The sequence below is a fragment of the Elephas maximus genome, chromosome 5, assembly GCF_024166365.1.
Source record: "Elephas maximus indicus isolate mEleMax1 chromosome 5, mEleMax1 primary haplotype, whole genome shotgun sequence".
In the NCBI taxonomy this organism is placed as follows: domain Eukaryota; kingdom Metazoa; phylum Chordata; class Mammalia; order Proboscidea; family Elephantidae; genus Elephas; species Elephas maximus.
In genome coordinates, this window is record NC_064823.1 from 110341471 (window position 1) to 110362854 (window position 21384).

The following is a 21384-nucleotide window of genomic DNA, read 5'->3' on the forward strand; positions in this document are numbered from 1 at the left end:
CATTGGGTTGCCATGGATCAGAACAACTCGACAGTAACTGGTTTGATTGGTTATAATATGTAATGATAAATATGAAATCACTTGAGTACTAAAGATTCTTAAGATTAAAAAAATCAGACAATGCAAGTACAAAATATACTAGTTTAGACTATTTTTGGGGAACAGCTGAACTGCTCATCAGTAACCAAACCAAAAAATCAAACCCTTTGCTGTCGAATTGATTCTGACTCATAGTGACCCTATAAGACAGAGTAGAACTGCCCCATAGGGTTTCCAAGAAGCAGCTGGTTGTTTTGAACTGCCAACCAATAGGAGATTAAATAAATTATGATCCAATCACCATGTTAAAAAATTTAACTATCACACATCATGAGATAGATCTATATGTGGCATAGTGGCAATTTATTGATGTGCCTGTCCAGCTTCCTTTCTCTCTTCTTTTGGTAACAATGATTTTCCTTTACAAAGTCAACTGTCACTCACTTTCAGTGTGGTGAACTTTAGTTGATTCCACCCCTCAGTCCTTGCTATGGGCCCATGACTCAAGTTGGCTGATGATGATCCACTCTGAGATCTTGGCAGAAAGTTTTGAGAAAGAGGCTTACTCCACTGGGGTTGCTAAGCTGCTGGTGCCTGCCTGGGAAGAAAGCCACTGTAAAAGGAAAGCAGAAACCACAGTCAAAGAGAGAGCGAAAGAAGGTTTCTTGATGCTATCTTTAGAGCACTTGGATCCAGCTGCACATGAGGTATAGAGGTACCTCTGAACTTTGCAGTTACATGAACCAAAAAAATTCCATTTCCTTGTTTAAGCTGTTTTGAAATGGGTGTCTAATCTTTGCCACAGAAAGGGTCCTGATTTAACCCAAGGACTAAAATGGAAAGATGTCCATGAAATTTTGCAAAAAGAAAAAAATCGGAGTGCAAATCACATATAGAATGATCGCATTTTTGTGGGGAAGAGAAGAAAAATAGGAAAAAGAATCCTAAACTGTTAGGAGTGGTTATCTAAAAATTAGGGTGGGAAATTTCTCTTTTTTTCTCTTGAAAATATTAGGGTGGGTCTTTGTCTTAGTCATCTAGTACTCCTGTAATAGAAATACCACAAGTGGATGGCTTTAACAAAGAGAAGTTTATTCTCTCACAGTCTAGTAGGCAAGAAGTCTGAATTCAGGATGCAGGCTCCAGGGGAAGGCTTTCTCTGTCAGCTCTGGAGGATGGTCTTCGTCATTAGTCTTCCCTTGGTCTGAGAGCATCTCAGCGCGGGAACCTCAGGTCCAAAGGACACACTCTGCTCCTGGTGCTGCTTTCTTGGTGGTATGAGGTCCCCCTGTCTCTCTGCTCAATTCTATTTTTTGTATCTCAAAAGAGATTGGCTTAAGACACTATCTAGTAGATCTCATCAATATGTTGTTGTTAGGTACCATCGAGTCAGACAATCACAGTCTGCTGAGAATGACAGCTTGAAGAGGAATGGTGTTGCATTCATCGTCAAAAAGAACATTTTAAGATCTATCCTGAAGTACAACACTGTCAGGATAATATCCATATGCCTACAAGGAAGACCAGTTAATACAACTCACCAATATAACCGTCACTAATACATCTTATTATATCATAGTTATCGGATTTACAACACGTAGGGAAATCACATCAGATGAAAGAATGGTAGACAGTCATACAATGCTGAGAATCATGACCTAGCTGGTTGACAGGTATTTTGGGGGAACACAATTCAATCCATAACAGTGTTTTTACTGTCTATATTTCTAGATTTTTGGTTATTAAGTATATATATATAATTGTAGCTTCAAAAAAAAAAAAGTGACTATAATAGTAAAATATTTGAAAAACAAATATTCCATAATAAGGAACTGACTAAATGATGACTCATCCATACAACAAAATCTATTTAAAAATCATGTTTTAAAAGAATATAGAATAACATAGTAAAAGTTCACCATTCTATGGTAAGTGGAAAAGGTGACACACAAGGGGCACAGTGTCATTGTTAGCTGCTGTCAACTTAGCCCTGACTCATGGTGACCTCATGTGTGTCAGAGTAGAACTGTGCTTCATAGAGTTTTCAATAGCTAATTTTTTGGTTGCAGCAGTACATCAACAGGGAATTGCCAGAAATTCAAACCAGATTCAGAAGAGGACATGGAACGAGGAATATTATTGCTGATGTCAGATGGATCCTGGTTGAAAGCAGAGAATACCAGAAAGATGTTTATCTGTTTTTTATTGACTATGCAAAGGCATTCGACTGTGTGGGTCATAACAAAATTTGGATATCATCGCGAAGAATGGAAATTCCAGAACACTTAATTTTGAAAAAAAAAAAAAAATTTTTTTTTTTTTAATTTTGCTCATGAGGAACCTGTGCATAGACCAAGAGGCATTTGTTTGAACAGAACATGAGAATACTGAGTGGTTTGAAATCAGGAGAGGTGTGCATCAGGGTTGTAGCCTTTCACCATACTTATTCAATCTGTATGCTGAGCAAATAATTTGAGAAGCTGGACTACATGAAGAATAATGTGGCATCAGGAATGGAGGAAGTACTCATTAACAACCTGCGTTATGCAGATGACACAACTTTTTGCTGAAAGAGGAGAGGACTTAAAGGACCTACTGATGAAGGTGAAAGATCACAGCCTTCAGTATGGATTACGCCTCAAAGAAAACGAAAAATCCTCACAACTAGAGCAATATGCAACATCATGATAGGCAGTGAAAATATTGAAGTTTCAAGGATTTCATCTTACTTGAATCCACAATCAATGCTTATGGAAGCAGCAGTCAAGAAATCAAACGATGGTGGCATAGTGGTTAAGTGCTACGGCTTGATAACCAAAAGGTCAGCAGTTTGAATCCGTCAGGCCCTCCTTTGAAACTCTATGGGGTCGTTCTACTCTGCCCTATAGGGCTGCTATGGGTCGGAATCAACTTGACAGCAGCGGGTTTGGTTTTTGGTTTTATCATGGTATTGCCTCATTGGTCCAGTTGTGAGGATTTTTGTTTTCTTTATGTTTAGGAGTAATTCATACTAAAGGCTGTGGTCTTTAACCTTCATTAGTAAGTTCTTTAAGTCAGCAAGCAAGGTTATGGCATCTGCATATTGCAGGTTGTTAATGAGTCTACCTCCAGTCCTGATGCTGTGTTCTTCATATAGTCCAGCTTCTTGGATTAGGTGCTCAGCATACAGATTGAATAAGTATGGTGAAAGGATACAACCCTGACACACACCTTTCTTGACTTTAAATCATGCAGTATCCCTTTGTTTTGTTAGAATGACTGCCTCTTATTCTAGGTACAGGTTTCTCACGAGCACAATTAAGTGTTGTGGAGTTCCCATTCTTCGAAATGTTAACCATAATTTGCTATGATCCACACAATCGAATGCCTTACAATAAGGATAGAAGAGTTATAAACCAAGATCTGTCTTTAAATTATTATCAACAATAATCAATATCCCTGAAAGATTTAGCGCAAAGAGTTTGCCATTTAGGTAGGTCTGTGACTATGACCGGATTTGCCTGCAGATAAAAATGCACGGAAAATCCTGGGTAAGTTATCACTCAGAATGGAACATTGGAAGGAAGTAACAATAATATCTTGTATTTTTTCTACTACTTTTTACTTTACAAAGCATTTTTACAAATGCTGTTGAACCATCAGAAAAGTCATTTAGGTACTGTTATTTCTGTTCTACAAACAAGGATCAGGTGCTCAAAGAGATTAAATGAAAAAAACATAGAATTGGCAAATAACCAAGCTGGGACTTGAATTCAGGTCTTCTAGGTTTAAAAAAAGAGCCTGTGTTGGAAGATGAAAAAAAAAAAAAAGAGCAGAGCATTGGCACCATTTCAGAATTTGGAGAAACTTTTCCTAGGAGTTGCCTACGATAACAGTATAAGATATTTTTTCCTCTGACTTAAAATCATTTTACTCCTTAGGGATATCCCACAATATTATTTTCATCTTTTAAGAATATTTTGGTTTTCTTTTTTCTAAATTTTATTTATTTTGTTGTTGCTGAGAATATACACAGCAAAACAATACACTCATTCAACAGTTTCCACGTGTACAACTTAGTGATGATTATATTCAAGTTGTGCAACCATTCTCAGTCTCTTTTTTTGAGTTGTCCCTCCCTCATTAACATAACCTCACTGCTGCCAACGTTCCTATCCAATTTTTCAAGTCCATGTTGTCATTCTGATCCCATATAGATAGTTCTTAAAAGAGCATGATGCTCTTTTTTTTTTTACTGGTTAAAGTATTGTTTAGTTTTAAGATGACTTCAGGGAATATTTTTGGTTTAAAGTTTAAAGATTATCTCAGGGTAATAGTTTCAGAGGTTCATCTACCCTCCAGGGCTCCAGAAAGTCTTGAGTCTGTGAGAATTTGAAATTCTGTTCTGCATTTCCCCCTTTTTGATCAGGATTTTTCTATGAAACCTTTGGTTAAAATATTCAGTAGTGGTATCCAGGCACCAACCAGTTCAGGTCTCATGACAAAGGAGGCAGTTGTTCATGCAGGCAATTAGCCACACATTCCATATCCTCCTTCTATTCCTGACATTCCCTTCTTCCTCTGTTGCTCCAGGTTAATAATGACAAATTGTCATGCCTTGAATGGCTGCTTGCTAGCTTTTAAGACTGCAGGTGCTTTGCAACGGACTAGGAGCTAGAACAGAAGTGCTACACAAGTTATTAGGCCAATTAACTGGCTTGTCCCATGAAACCACAACCCTAACCTCCAAACGAGAAACCAAATCCCATCAATGTTTTGTTGTACATAAGCAGCCTCAGCAGCTACTGTTTTTGAGGGTTTTTTTTTTTTTGTAGTTTTTGTAGATATATCTACAACACAACTTTTCCCAATTCAATTTTTTACAGTGTCCAATTTATTGACAGCACAATTGGCTCTGCAACCCTACCTTTAATCGATGCGATTTTTCTATCACTGTTTTAATTGGAAAAAAATTTTCAATGTGGGTAATTGTACGTTTCTTACAAAAACAAGGAAATTTCCAGAGAAATGTTAATAAGACAACTCCAAAGAGTTTTTAGTGTTTATGTATTTTTGTTGGTATAGGGGTAAGGAATCAACTTCACAGCACTGGGTAGGGGATAGAGGTAAAATGAGAACTCTTATAGATCAGCCCTGAATAAAGGGTTTACAATCTAAACATTAATGAGCATAAAGAAGTCTAGAAACCAAAAGGTAATCAGTCTACATGGAAAGGAAAATGACATGTGGATTTATAAAAATAGGCAAGATCCTTAAATAAATCTGGGCAGGAATAGTGTGTTTGTCCTAAAGGCAGGGCAAGAATTCTGACTTTCATGCAAAGTCCATTAAAGGAAATTTTAGGAAGGGAGTGACATTGTCAGAATGGCAAGAGAGGAAGTTGATTTTGGCAGCAGCTTTGGGAAAGGACTTGAGGAAGAAGAAAATCCGGAGAAGAGCCTTTCTCAAGGGGAGTAATGACTATACATTATATATAGGTGGAGTTGTAAAAATGCAAGACCGAGCATACAAGAGTCATCTGTTTTACACTTACATGGAATCTTTCTAGTTCAGGTTCTGTTAATCAAATCTTATTTTTCATCTGTCTCTTCACTGTATTTTTTAATTAAAAAAAATAGCATCCATTAATACAGACTTAACATTATAACAACAGTGTATTTTAAAATTGTGTACTTTGACCGCTTGCATTAACTTTATGTTGCGCCAACAAGACTCAGACATGTTTAATCAGTTTTTGGTGCATTCCAATCTCCAATAGTAAGCATTAACACCTTGGACTTGAAATTTTAAAACAAAATCCTCATTGTTTCAAATGTCATTCAATGTTGTGAACTTATGTTAAGAGTTTTGGGGTAGGGAATAGAGGCTGTTACTCAGGCCCTTTTAATAGCTTTTAGCTTGTTGGGACATGAGTTTCAATTCTTTGAATGTAGTTCTCCTACTCTTTATGGTTCATTGTTGGATAAATACCTAACAGCCAGCAAGTTTTCTCTTTTTTTTTTCCTTCCCCAAACTGTAACTAATTTCTTTTCCACTGAACTGCTTGGTATTTTTAAATTGTAGTCATTGATGGTGAAGGTTAATATGTGTTTAGTATATTGATTTGGGAATTAAGATCACAACTATCAAAAAGAAAATAATGTACCACAATTATTTTCTTTTTATTTTTATTGTGCTTTAAGTGAAAGTTTACAAATTGAGTCAGTCTCTCATACAAAATTTTATATACACCTTGCTATGTACTCCTAGTTGCTCTCCTCCTAATGAGACAGCACGCTCCTTCTCTCCACCCTGTATTTTCATATCCATTCTGCCAGCTTCTGTCCCCCTTTGGCTTCTTATCTCCCCTCCCAACAGGAGCTGCCCACATAGTCTCACATGTCTACTTGAGCCAAGAAGCTCAGGCCTTGACAGCATCATTTTCTTATAGTCCAGTCCAATCCTTGTCTGAAGAGTTGGCTTTGGGAATGGTTCCAGTCTTGGGCTAACAGAAGGTCTGGGGCCCATGACCTCCAGGGTCCTTCTAGTCTCAATCAGAACATTAAGTCTGGTCTTTTTATGAGAATTTGAGTTCTGCATCCCACTGCTCTCCTGTGCCATCAGGTATTCTCTGTTGTGTTCCCTGACAGGGGAGTCATCGGTTGTAGTTGGGCACCATCTAGTTCTTCTGGTCTCAGGCTGATCTAGTCTCTGATTAATTTGGCCCTTTCTGTCTCTTGGGCTCATAATTACCTTGCGTCTTTGGTGTTCTTCACTCTCCTTTGCTCCAGGTGGGTTGAGACCAATTGATGCATCTTAGATGGCAGCTTGCTAGTGTTTAAGACCCCAGACACCACTCACCAAAGTGGAGTGCAGAATGTTTTCTTAATAAATTTTATTATGCCAGTTGACCTAGATGTCCCCTTAAACCATGGTCCCCAGGCCCCCACCCCTGCTACTCTGGCCTTCAAAGCATTTGGTTTATTCAGGAAACTTCTTTGCTTTTGGTTTAGCCAGTTGTGCTGACCACAAACAGTTATTTCGTATATGCTATTTTTTTTTTATCATGGAACTTTAGGAGTTCAATAAACATCAACTTTGAGTCTTTTCTCTCTCAATGACTTAATTTACTGTAGTTTTTGCAAATAATGTGCACACATAACACATAGCATAGGTCACTTATGAAAATAGCAAGGGGTAGGGGGTGCGCAATTGGTAAAAATTGTGTAATGCACAGGTTGTTCGCTTAAAAATACCATAAGTCATTAGGAACATAGTTGTTACATCACATTAATTTCATCAATGTAATCTAGTACAGGCCAATACCATGGCTAGATCCACACTTCTTCATCTCAACATTGGAAGATGCCTAGAGTAAGTGGAGTGCAGGAGAATTGATTAAGCTGTTGGCTGATGTCCCCTAGAGCCATAGCATGTGACTTCCAGCAGTGATGGAAGGAATATTCCAAGGGAGTATGTTTTTGATGGCTAGTTGGAATTATCTGTGAAAAAGCTCAGAAGGGGTTAAACAAGGCCCCGAGAGCTTCACTGGCCTTGGTAAAATCAGTCCTCCCCCTACTGTTGTACCACCTTCAGCAGGATTGAAGGAAGAGTCACACAGAGTAAGGCTCCCCAGTGACCATGATACCACCTGCCTACCGCAAACCAGGAACTAGTTGCTGTTGAGTCAATTCCTATTCATGGCGACCCCATCTACAAAGTGCTGTGAAATCAGGCCCAAAGCAGAGGCTGTAATGAAGACTGATATTCATCTTTTCCTTATGTGACTATCAGAACTAGTCCCATCATACCAACTGCTGTATACACTTCATTACGAGTGAATGTCCAAGCCCTCTGAGTAATTCATTATCACCCTAAGGATTTAGTACATCCACGAATAGAGTTAATCTCTCATTGTTCCCCAACCTCCCAAACCCTTTCACTGTGCCCTTCAGAATTTATGGTTCCTCTTCCTGTAATTGGAGCTTGGGTAGGCATTGAAGACAAGACATCCTCCTCAATTCTCTCAAGTGATAGCTGTGTTTTCTCCTACATCCCACTTACACAGGACCTGGCGGTGGTATCCATTTTTCCTTGTTGCTAATTTTAGACATTTTATCTTTATTCCTTCCTAAAACCAATCAACCAATAAAAATGTAGCTTCTTTACAGCACATGTTGTTATACTACTACCCTTCCTTATTGATTTATCTACTAGCCTCTTGCTAATGTATTCTTATTTGATGAATGAATATTCTACTGTGCTTTTCTCCACTACTACTCCATACTCTGATGCTTGGTGACTTCAGCATTCAAATAAATTGCCCATGTAAACACCCTGGACTATCAGTGTCTTAATCTTCTCATTTTCAATATTATTTTCCTCCACTTCGTTTCAGCAAAACACTATCATATGCCTTAGAGAACTTACTATTACCACGTAACTGTATCACCTCCAAAAATCCTGATTTTTAGAACTCCATACTTTCCGACCATCCTCTCATCTTTCTAGATCTAGCACTGCCCCCCAACCAGCCCATTCGGGGTAGCTAATCTAGTGATTTATCACTTCTTTACTGTTCATCCTTGCAGTTCTTATACTGTCTTTTCTCCTTACGTGGCTTACTACCAGCACTCCATGCATATACCCTCAATTCCTTTTTCCCCCTCACTTTGTATCTTACTCACTAAAAAATTCATACCCTGTCTTAAAATTCATACCCTGTCTTAAACATAGTTCTCCATCTATTTCACGTCAGTACTGAACAGTTGAACATGGCTGGAGAACAATATGTAACCACACTGACTAATCTTACTTATTTTTTAACCACAAATTTCAAGTCAGCTTTTATTCTTTTGGCAGTTCTACATTTTCCTGGTCTTTCCCACTCTCCTAGATAATTGTTTCACAGATACTCCTCTTTCTTCAAACTTCAGAAATCCCTGCCTCATTTTTCACTTTTAGGTAGTGATGACCTTTCTAATTTGGTTAAGAAGGTAGAAATAATTGGAGGAGAATCACTTCATTTTTCTTCATTGAATCTATCAGTCTGTCAGCACCTGTATCTGTGTGCTTTGCCTTCCGTTCTGTTACCTTGCATACAAATTAGTGCTCACACTTGAGGCCAACATTTCCACATTGGCTTCTGTCCTTCTGACCACATGGATGATTTCAGTCTAGCAATATCCCCTCTCTGCTTCACTGACAATGTTTCTTTCTCTCCTCTATCATTTCCATCACCATACAAACAGAATATAAAACCCTCTCTAATGTCCTTGTGAGCCCTGGTGGTGCAGTGGTTAAGAGCTATGATGAGCTACTGCTGCAAACCAAAAAGATCGGCAGTTCAAATCCACCAGCTGCTCCTTGGAAACTCTATGGGGCAGTTCTACTCTCTTCTATAGGGTTTCTACGAATCAGAATCAACTCCATGGCAACAGGTTTGGTTTTAATGTTCTTGTTCACCTTCACCTAAGGTCACATTTTCCTACTCGTTTTTTATGGCAATATCCCATTAATAACTATTTGCTATTACTTTATCATTTTGTTACCTCAGATTTGCAACTCAAGTCACTCATTTTCTGCATTTACAACGATTCCTCCAAGACCACTCTTGTCTTGATCAAGCAATAACTTTCTTCATGCCAAATCCAATGGTAGTATCTTAGCTGTCATCTTGCTTGGCCTCCGTGATGGACTGAATTGTGTCCCCTAAAAAGTTATGTTGAAATCCTAACCTCTGTCCTTTAAATATGACCTTGTTTGGACAGGGAGACTTTCTTTTTTCATGTTAATGCAGTTATACCTGACAGAGTAGGGTGAGTTCTAAACCTAATCCTCTCTGAGTGGAGACACACACGGGGGAGAGGCCCTGTGAAGAACTGTCTACACGTCAAGGAACACCAGGGGCTACTGACAAGGAAAGACACTTCCTGACAGCCTGTTATGAATTGAATTGTGTTCCCCCCAAAAATGTGTTGTAAATCATAGCCTCTATGCCTGTGGTTTTAATCCCATTTGGGAATGCAATGTCTTTATTATGTTAATGGGGAGAATTAGTATAGGGTGTGTCTTGAGTCAATTTCTTTTGAGATATAAAAGAGGTTAAACAAGCAAGCCACCAAAAAGAGATGGGGGAAGAGAGATGCCAAACCACATGAAGATTGCCCAGGAGCAGAGGCTCAGAAGAGACAAGGACCTTCCTCCAGAGCTGACACAAAGAGAAAGACTTCCCCTAGAGCCAACACCCTGAATTCGGACTTGTAGCCTCCTAAACTGTGAGAAAATAAATTTCTGTTTGTTAATATTTCTGTTATAGCGGTACTAGATAACTAAGGCAGAGCCAATGCCCTGGTTTGGACTTCTAACCCCCAAAACTTGAAACAATAAATTTCTGTTCTTTAAAGCCACTTGCTTTGTCTTATTTGTGTGACAGCAGCACTGGGTAACTATGACAGCCTCTTAACAGTATTTGACACAGACTATCATTCTCTCCCTGAAGCGTTTTCTTCACTTCATTTCCAGATCACCACTCTTCCTTGGTTTACCTACTTCACTGGCCATTCCTTCCAAGGCTGTTAAATGTTGGAGTGCCTAAAGGCTCAGTCCCTGGCCTTTTCTTTAGCTATACTCATTTATTCTCATTTCCTTGGTGCTCTCATCAAGGCTTTAAATACCATCGATACACTGAAGCCTCTCCAATTTGTCTCTCTGGCACTAAGCACACCTATGAACTCTAGACTTATATGCAAGCTCCTTCTTTTTCTTCTTGATAACTTCCCTTGGATGTCTATTTGAAATCACTGCCTTTGAATCTTGATATCTTTTTACAAACCTTCTCCTTTCTTGCTTGATATATATTTTTTCTACCTTTTGAGTTTTAGTTTGTTTTTGTCTTTAAGTCTAAGGTGTGTCTCTTGTAGGCAGCATTTAGAGGGATTGTGGGGTTTTTTTATTCTTTCTGCCACTCTCTGTCTCTTTATTGGTGCATTTAGTCCATTTACATTTAGTGTAATTATTGATAGGTATGAGTTTTTTTTTTATGAGTTTAGTGCTGTTATTTTATGTCTTTTTGTGTGTGTTGTTGACAATTTCTTTGTTCCACTTAATTTTCTGTGCTGAGTCATTTTTCTTAATGTATTTTCTTTTCATTGTTGTTGATTTTGTATTTGGTCAGTGTTTATGTTTTTCTTGTTTTTTATTTTGATGCGTAGGATTGTTAGTTTTCTTTTTGGTTACCTTAATATTTACCTCAATTTTTCTAAGCTTAAACCAATCTTTTATTTCTTTATATCACTTTGACTTCCTCTCCATATGAAAGATATATGACTACATTATTTAGTCCCTCTTTTTTGTTTTAATGTGGCCATCTTTTACATATTGACATCTCTGTTTCCCTATTTTCAGTGTTTCAGCCTTGATTTATTTTTGCGACCTTCCTATCTGGGTTGATATCTTGTTGTTCTGTCCTGTGTTCTAGTCTTAGGTTGTTGTTTGATGTTACTGCTTTTCTAACTGGAGGACTTCCTTTAGTATTTCTTGTAATTTGGGTTTGTTTTTTACGAATTCCCTAAACTTCTGTTTATTTGGAAATGCCCTAATTTTACCATCACATTTGAAGACAGTTTTGCTGAATATAAAATTCTTGGCTGGCAATTCTTTTTCCTTCAAGGCTTTATAGATGTCATCCCATTGCCATCTTGCCTGCATGGTTTCTGCTGAGTAGTCAGAGTTTAATCTTATTGACCCTCCTTTGTGGATGACTTTTCATTTATCCCTAGCCACTATCTTTGGTTTTGTCAAGTTTGATTATAACATGTCTTGGTGACTTTCTTTTGGGATCTACCCTGTGTGGGGTTTGATGAGCTTCTTGGATAGATATCTTCTCATCTTTCACAATATCAGGGAAGTTTTCTGCCAACAAATCTTCAACAATTCTCTCTGTATTTTCCATTATTCCACTCACCCTGTTGTGGTACTCCAATCACTTGTAGGTTATTCCTCTTGATAGAGTCCCATATAATTCTTAGGGTTTCTTCATTGTTTTTAATTCCATCATCTGACTTTTCCTCAATAAGTTGGTGTCAAGTGCTTTATCTTCAGTCTCACTAATTCTGACTTCCAATGCCTCAATTTTGCTCCTGTGACTTTGTATTGCCTTGTTAGTGGGTTAGTGGTTGTCTGATTCTGAAATTTTATTGTTAATCTTTTGGATTTCTGTTTGCCGTCTCTCTATGGATTCTTGGAGCCTGTTAAATTTGTCATTATGGTCTTGTATAACCTTCTTAAGTTCCTCTGTTGCTTTGTCTGTGTGTTCCTTGGCTTGTTCTGCATTTTGCCTGATCTCCTTCCTGATCTCCTGAAGAGCTCTGTATATTAATCTTTTGAATTCTATTTCCAGTAATTCCAAGAAGTTATCTTCCTCTGGAAGGTTTCTTGAATCTTTGTTTTGGTGGCTAGCTGAAGCCATGATGGTCTGCTTCTTTATGTGATTTGATATTGGCTGTTTTGCCTGAGCCATCAGTAAGTTATTTATTTATTTACTTTATGTTTACTTACTGTGTCTTCACTTCTTGTTTTGATATACCCAGATAGGTTGGTTGTGTAAACTAGTTTGATTATTGGCATTCTTGAAGCTCTAACATCCTATCGCCAAATGGTTAGAGCTGTTACTAGGTATGTGAACCCAGGAGTCCATTTACTTTTCTTGTATGATTTCAGGTCAGGTGTCCAGGTAGTCAGTCACCAAGTGTGTGGTGTAGGTACTCACCTACAGTCCTAGACAGGCAGGGGTGGTTGGAGTAGGCACAGGTATCTGGCTGCAGTAGGAGGTCATGCTCTGTGAAGACAGGGTGCTGACGGCTACCCCTGAGTGTCTGTTCCCTAGAGTGCATTGGTGGGTGAGTTTTGTAGCCAGACTATGGGCACCAATGCTGTGGGCTGTAAAGACTGGGAGGCAACACTTATTCTTGGACCCTGGTCATAGGTGGCTAGGTGGTGTGGGTGGAGCCACCACTCCTCAGGCCCCTAATGTGGATAGGTGAAAACCCTGCTTAATGAGCAAAGTGGTGTCAAATGTCATGAATCTGCCACTCCCCCTTATAGCTGATATAATTGAAAATAGGCTTCAGGTATATACCCTGCTGTACTGTGCTAACGAGAACCTATGCTATTGAAATGGACCCATGCAGGCCTATCAGGGATAAAAGGCATTCAAAGTCTGTGGACCCCTTTTGCCTGTGCCTAGGCAAAGGCACTGTGCCTTCCCTGAGTTCCCAGTTTAGGGGAACTGACAGATTATTTTTTCCTGCGTGTTAATTTGTTCCCTCTCCAAAACTGGGAGAACGGCTCAGGGCACATGACAGGTCCTACTTCTGGCCCAGGGGGTGGGACAATTGCTGACACCAGATTGGGGTGGTGTGGGGGGGCAGGTAAATGGGAGAGAGGTTCTTCCCAAAGGGGGCGTTTTCTCGATCTGCATGATAGGTTAAATGCACGTATTTATCCTTTGTCGATTGAGCGCTTCTTCTCTCTGGTTCTGGAGGCTTGAGCAGACTCTCTGCCATTTGTTCTCTCCTGCTGTGGAATATGCATTTAGAGCACCACTACTTGCCTTACCATGCATGCCAACCAATCCAGCTTGCAGCATGCTGGTGCCGGCCAGGTCAGGTCTGGCACCTCCTCTCTGCTCTGAACCATCTCTCCCTCTGCTTACTGTTCAGTCTGATTTCTTGACTTTGCTTATGAAGTTCAGAGCTCATAGATTTTCATATAAAATTGATTCACTTTTTGTTTTGGGGGTCTTTATTGTAAGGGACCACAGGAAGTATCTGACTACTCTGCCATCTTGGCCCTGCCTCTCCCTTCCTCTTTCTTAAAAAAAAAAAAAGCCATTGTCGTCAAGTCGATTTCAACTCATAGCAACTGTATAGGACAGAGCAGAACTGCCCCATAGGGTTCCTATGGCACAGCTGGTAGATTCGAACTGCTGACCTTTTGGTTAGCAGCTATAGCTCTTAACCACTGCACCACCAGGGCTCCTCTCCTTTCTTAGTGGTCTCTTTTTCAGCAGTTGGTACTCACTTTTCACCCCATTGACCTGGGAGTCATTCTGGACTCCTGTCTTGCACTCATATTCAGTCTGTCAGCAAGTTCTTTTGGCTCTAACATAATAATATATCCAGAATCCAGTGAACTCTCACTTTCTCCATTGTTACCACTCATGTCCAGGCTAATATCATCTCTGCTCTACTCTTTTGCAATATTCTTCTAACAGGTCTCTCTGGCTCTACTCTTGCCCTCATACAATTCATTCTTCACATAGGATCCAGATTAATTTTTTTTAATTGGTAAATCACATGATGCCATTCATCAGAGTAAAGGCCTACAGTGGTTTCCCACTGCATTTAGAATACAAATCCAAAGTCTTTACCCATGTTTGCAAGGCTTTTATGACCTGGCCCCCCTCTCTGACCTCATCTTGTAATTCTCCCTCTCCTTCACTCTGATTTAGCTACTTGGACTTCCTACCCTTTTTTGAAAATGCCATACTTGTTCCAGCCACAAGGGAAAAATAGGACTTGTAAAGAGTATAACTTAGCATTTAAGATAAAAATAAACTTACCAATACTCTGGTTAATTAAACATGTTGGGACTCAGATGGATCTATCTGTTGAACTGGATTCCATTTGTAATCTTATGTATATTTGTAGACTGATTATTGAGTTGATTAGTCAGTAAACTCCATGGATATGTCAACTTAATAATCAATCTACAAATATACATAAGATTACAAATGGAATCCAATTGTGTAGTACTTTGGTTTTGTTACTGACACCAGCTACTTTGTAGTTAAGACTGCCTTGATTTTCCATTACCTGTCTATCAATTTGTCATACTGTCATGGCTGTGTGTTGCTATGATGATAGAACCTATGCCACCAGTATTTCAAATACCATCAGAGTTACCCATGGTGGACAAGTTTCAGCAGAGCCTCCAGTTTCAGCCAGGTTAGGAATAAAGGCAATATACTACTGAAAATTAGCCAGTGGAAACCTATGGATCACAGCAGAACAATGTCTGACTCAACTTGCTTTAGACATGTCATCAGGAGAGATCATTAGAAGACATCATGTTTGGTGAAGGAGAGGGCCAACAAAGGTGAGGGAAACCCTAATAGAGATGGATTAGCACAATAGCCACAGCAATGGACTCGAACATGTTGGAGATGGTGAGGATGATGAAGGAGAGTGCAACATTCGTTGTGTTGTACATAAGATCACCACCAATCAGAGTAGCTCAATGACAGCTAACGACACCAACAGCAGCCTTGATTTTGGTCATTTATATCATGATGTACTTCTTTTTTCCAGTGGAATGTGAGATGGAAGACATTTCTTTTATAATTAATGTATTAATAAGTACTAAAATCTTATGAAATCTAGGTCTGGGTTACTTATGCATCAACCCAAGGTTATTATTCTTCTCTATTCCCACTTTCTTCATCTCTCCTGTGAGAAAAGGATCTCTTTCTTATCTCTTATCTTCATTCTTATTCTCCTCCCAAAACCTATCAGGAGAAATTCTATTTGCCTCAAATTCTAAGCTAGTCTATACCATAAGCAACCTGAAGGCAGAGACCATGCATGTGTTGTTAGCTGCAGCCACAGTGTTTAGAACATTACTGGCACATAACTGGCACTAAAGAATAATTATGGAATGAATAGTTGAATGGAAAACAGAAATGCTCAGTTTTCAGACAGAAACCTAGCTTTCTTTGTTAGGGCCTAATAGAGAAAATGATCTGATCTTCATAGAAATAAAAATGTTTCATGGAATAAGCAGAGGATTGTCATGTCAGTAAGATCAGCAATTGCCCTTTAAGAAGGTACATAGGAGTGTGCATTACCTGGATGGTGAAATTTACAACCATCAAGGCCATTATCACGGTCTCAGCCTTAGCCTTACAGGTTTCGAAACCCAATTTTTTCAACATACTAAGAACAGATCCGTTTTTAAGATTGAACTGACTGAAATGTAATGGCATATGAACCAGAAAGCCAGTGTATTAGTTTATCATGAGAACTATAATCATCACAGGGATTAGAATATATGAAGCCTGTATAATCAGTGCATTTCAAAATAAGAAGGTTGCTTGGTAAGCAGGGACTGAGGACACATTACAGCCTAGTGATTAAGACTCAGATAGACTTGACTTCAAATCATGAGTCTGCCACTGACCAGCTCTGTGACCTTGGGCAAGTTACTTAAGTTCCAAATGTCTTAATTTCCTCATCTGTAAAATGGAGATAATAACAGTTTCTACCTGCAGTAGATACTTTTTGCAATGTCTTCACAGGTCACACTGTTTCACTTACTTTAAAAATAACCATCCTCCCTCCCTCTCTTCCTCTTTCCATAAATGTGGGTCTCTAGCATCTCTATTTTTATATTATGACCTTGCCTCACTTTCCAAAGGGAAATGGATGAAAGATGGACCCCTTATTTAGGCAAGACCAATCAGGTTCTTTCTCCCAGGAATTTGCAATTAAGACTAAGAGATTCTATTCAGTTTGGTCTATTTGCTTGAATGAAGTGTTGTAAAGTTGAGATCAAAGACCGCTGTTGTAGAGTAATGATGCCTGTCCATATGTTGTCAGAGCTAGTCAATGCTGGTCTGCAGAGACAGGGAGAGGGGAATGAAGTAGACTCATCCAGAAAAGCAGAGATGTAGGACCATGGGCCCTGGAGAGAGAACCTGAGGCAGCATCTGCCAGCTCCCTGTTCCAGGTCCTTCAGAGGCTCAGCAGCTTTACCCTTTCTTGAGACGTCCCTGTGTTCTATCATAAAGTTCTCCTTCTTGCTTAAGCTACTTAGGCTTGGTTTCTGCCACTTGTCACAAAAGAACCTTAAGTTAGCACACATAGAGGATATATAATGATGGTATTCCTGCCACTGGGGTAGACAGATTCACTCCTTAGTTCAAGGTATCCCCTCTCCATAACTGGAGATGCCAGCAATTGCTTTCTGAAAATCTCTTATTTCTCTGCCTCCGTGGCTTGCCCGTTTGTAGGTATGGAATAAGCTAAGGGATCTTAATGACTTGGTTGTCTGCCTTCTCCCTGTCTTCAAATTTATCTATAGATTTCTTAGGACTATTCATAGAAGCTATTCCAGGTTCCTCTATCTCCTCCAGGTACTCTAAATGTCATTACAGTTAAATACTACTCTCCTAATTTTTCTGTTAGCCTGCCTGGACTCTACTCTTCTGAGACCCTTCTCTGTGATGCAGGCAAGGGCAGTGAGGGAACCTGGAGAATAGTAGATAGATAGATAGGTAGGTAGGTAGGTAGATAGGTAGAGAGATAGATGATAGATGATAGGTAGGTAGGTAGGTAAGTAGGTAGATAGATAGATAGACAGACAGACAGACAGACAGACAGACAGACAGACAGATAGACAGATAGACAGATAGACAGATAGATAGATAGATAGATATAGAGTCATGGATTGAATTGTCTCCCCCCAAAATATCTTTCAGCTTGTGTAGGCCATGATTCCCAGTATTGTGTGACTGTCCACCATTTTTTCATCTGATGTGATTTTCCTGTGTGTTGTAAATCCTACCTCTTTAATGTTAACGAGGCAAGATTAGTGGGAATTATGTTAATGAGGAAGGACTTAATCTAAAAGATTAGGTTGTGTCTTAAGTCAATCTCTTTTGAGATATAAAAGAGAGAAGTGAGCAGAGAGACAGAGGGACCTCATACCACCAAGAAACAAGAACCAGGAGAATAGCTCATTCTTTGGACCTTGGCATCCCTGTGCCAAGAAGCTCCTTGACTGGGGAAGATTAATGATAAGGACCTTCTTCCAGAGCCGATAGAAAGAGAAAGCCTTCCCCTGTAGCTGGCACCCTGAATTCGGCCTTCTAGCTTCCTAGACTGTGAGAGAATAAATTTCTCTTTGTTAAAGCCATCCAACTGTGGTATTGCTGTTATAGCAGCACTAGATGACTAAGACAGACAGACAGACAGATAGATAGCTACTGTCAAGTTGACCCTGACTTATGATTACCCCATGTACTACAGAACGAAACATTGCCCAATACTGCATTATCCTCACAATCGCCCGTGTGTTTGAGTGCATTGTTGCAGCTACTGTGTCAATCAATCTCACCAAGGGTCTCTCATACCCTCGCTGACCCTGTACTTCACCAAGCATGATGTCCTTCTCTAGCAATTAATTCTTCCTAATGACGTATCCAAAGCAAGCAAATCAGACAATTTCCATGGTGATCGATAGGGTTTTCATTGGCTGATTTTTGGAAATAGATCACCACACATTTCTTCCCAGTCTAAGTCTGGAAGCTCTGCTGAAACATTTCTACCATGGGTCATCCTGCTGGTTTTTGAAATACTGATGCCTTGGCTTCCAGCATCACAGCAACATGCAAGCTTCCATAGTAGAAGATATTGACAGATGAGTGGTGGATAGCATATAGATCAAATTCAAATATCAGAGAGCAGTGGAAGATGGTGCTGGAAAAATAGAGTGGGACTTGTAATGAAATTACCATTAAAAAATAAAATAAAATGAAACCCAAATTCTCTGATGTTGACAGAATCGCCATGACAGGAGAGTTTAACCTGAAGCTCAGATGCTTTCTTCCTTGCAATTCACTCAACAATGACTGCTGCCTCCATTATGCTGGCAAGGAAGAGCTCTGCTCTCACATTAGCACTGCCTTGGAAGCCTTGCCATTGCCATCAATTTTACTGCTTTAGCTGAAAGTTATTCAGTCACAGGTTCTTCAATGTGAAGGACACTTTCTGATGTCAGTACCATTTTGGAGACTAGAACAAATTGTTTTCTTACTTGCATGAAAATTACCAGGCTGACATCGTACAGGCTAAAAATGTTCACATAGCAGGACTCTAGAAATAGATCCAAAATACTAAATTGTGTTGAGTGAGATTTCACAACAGCTATCAGATATCTGCATATGGTTTGCAAAACTTGTCTTATGGAAAATGTGAGCTGCTAACATACTGGCATGTGGAAAGTTGAGAATTTTCCCGAGGTAAAACAACTTTCACAGATAAATTCTTAATTGCTTCACTGATTAAGTCAAAGCACAAATTCTTTAAAGGCAGGGTGTTTCTCTGTAGGACATTTTAGAATATTTTTCAGCTACTATGGACTTTTTGCTGTGTTAAAAGGCATAGTTTACTGAAAGATAATTTTATATTTTCAAAATGTTTGTAAAACTATTTACTATATTGTTACTTTATTATGTATAGCATATAAACAGTTCCTGATGAAAAAAATTGCAACTCAATTGCATATTGTTTTGTTACTTGAACTTGAGTCTCTGCTTCTCTATTATCATACCAGTGTGGCTACTATATTTCTAATCTATTTGTCTTTTACATAGTTCATATATGGGCATTATACATACATGTTCCAGTATGAGTTATCAATACACTAAAATTCAGGCCAGGTTTGTACTTGCAGAAAAGTAGTAAAGCATTAAGGCTTTAATTTGTACTTTACATAAGCACTAATCAGCAGGTGACTGTATTACTAGAAATGTTAAGATAATTGCAGCAAAGCTCTTTTTAAGAGTAAAATTTTTATATGATGGCCCAACTCCCTATTTCACGGTGCTTTAGATGATTTCAGAAAATGATTTATTCATTTTTTTAATAGTATTATTCCAATCAGCTAGGAGAATTACTATATACGTGTATCTTTGTGTGGTTTTTGCAGTGTCTAGGAACTACCTGGGAAATGTCAGGAAAGTAAAGCTTAATTTAGAAGATAGACCTTGGAAAAGATAATGGACTAGGGTTTGAGTCTAGGCTGTGGCTCAACTCTTTTTTTAGTTATATCTCCTCGTTTTTACTTGAGGAGTTCACCTGATGGTACATTTCATTCATTAAAAAAAAAAAATCAGATAATGCTTCTAGCTATAAAAAATATTGGCATGTTTACCAAAACCTTCTTTCTTTACCTCGAAAAAGTAAGCAGTTGTGATATTGAATCAAATTTAATGGTAGAAATAAAGGTGTATCTGGAACCCATAATGAAATCCAAAATACTGTCCATTAGGATTTTTCCTGAACTTTTGGCAAAAGCAATTAAACTTCCCCAAGAGAATGATGGTATAACTAGTAAAAATGAACCTCGTTGGATACAACTAAAAGAGATATTCTTCTTTTACCAGCAAAAAATATCATTGCTATAAATTAATAAAAATGAAGATTGTCTTAACTGCTGGCATCAGAATTCTCCTTAGGGAGAATTTCAAACTGCCCTTGGGTGGAAAAATGCCTCAATAAGTGATTGGCACCCTGAAGGTTTTAGGGTTAGGATCCTGAGGTTTTAAATATTGACTAGTGACAAAGCTTTAGAGAGGGAATCAAAACTGCTTAGTTCAGGAATTTGCTCTACAGCAGGAGAGAAATTCTTGGCTACCGAAAGAATGATGAGAAGAAAACACAGCAGGGGAAAGGGAATGTCGGGAGGATAAGCATGCCCTAGGAATCATGGCAGAGGGCCATGAGAAGCCCTTGGTGGTAGGTGGCAGAACTGTACTCAAGAGCGTATATAAAAAGTACTTTGAGCTGTTCGTGAGGCTGTGCCTGATGTGACAGCTCCCCGGGGCTCTCAGCTCTTCGGTGGAGTCAGCCACACTCACAATGATTGCCTATGTTTGCTTGTTTGTTTTCTAGACGTTGAAAGAGCCGCAGGAATGAGCTGTCAGGGAGAAAGCGTGAGTCTGGAGGCGAAGGTGAAAACAGAACTTCCATCTCACACCCCTCCCCTGGGAACACACAAAAATTCCCAGGAAGGTTTTTGGACTTGTATGAGGCATTCGGGCCAATTTTCTAAATCTAAAGGGGCCAGGTGTCTCCAGCTGGCAGCTGGGTTTTATGTGAGAGAGAATGTATTTGTTTCCTTGGTGCAGGGTGGCCAGATAAAGTAGAAGACACCCAGTTAGATTTGAACTTTAGATAAACAATGAATACTTTTTTTGTTGTAAGTAGGTTCCACACACTGCTTTGGATATATTTTTGTAGCACGGGTACACTCACAAGAGCTTCCACAGATACCCTAGGCAGCTGTCTCATTGAATTTGGGCCTCACTTCCAACAAACAATATAATTTCTTAGAAAAGAGACTAAGGTCTAAGCCAAGGCTATGGTGCCACAGAGCCCACCTACTTCATTTCTTTTTGTTCCTTCTTTCTTCCACAGTCTTACTTAGCTTTCATCTGTCATTACTTGTCATATTCTGTAAACCAGAGGCAACTGGGGCTGCACTGAGGGAAGATATTGAGAGGCAGCATGTAGTTAAGTTTCC

At 39.1% G+C, this 21384-nt stretch overlaps 1 protein-coding gene across 1 annotated transcript in view; it reads left to right on the forward strand.

The window, feature by feature from the left end:
• FRYL (FRY like transcription coactivator) overlaps nt 1-21384 on the forward strand; it is a 344107-nt gene that overhangs the window by 39851 nt on the left and 282872 nt on the right. The window lies entirely within an intron of this gene.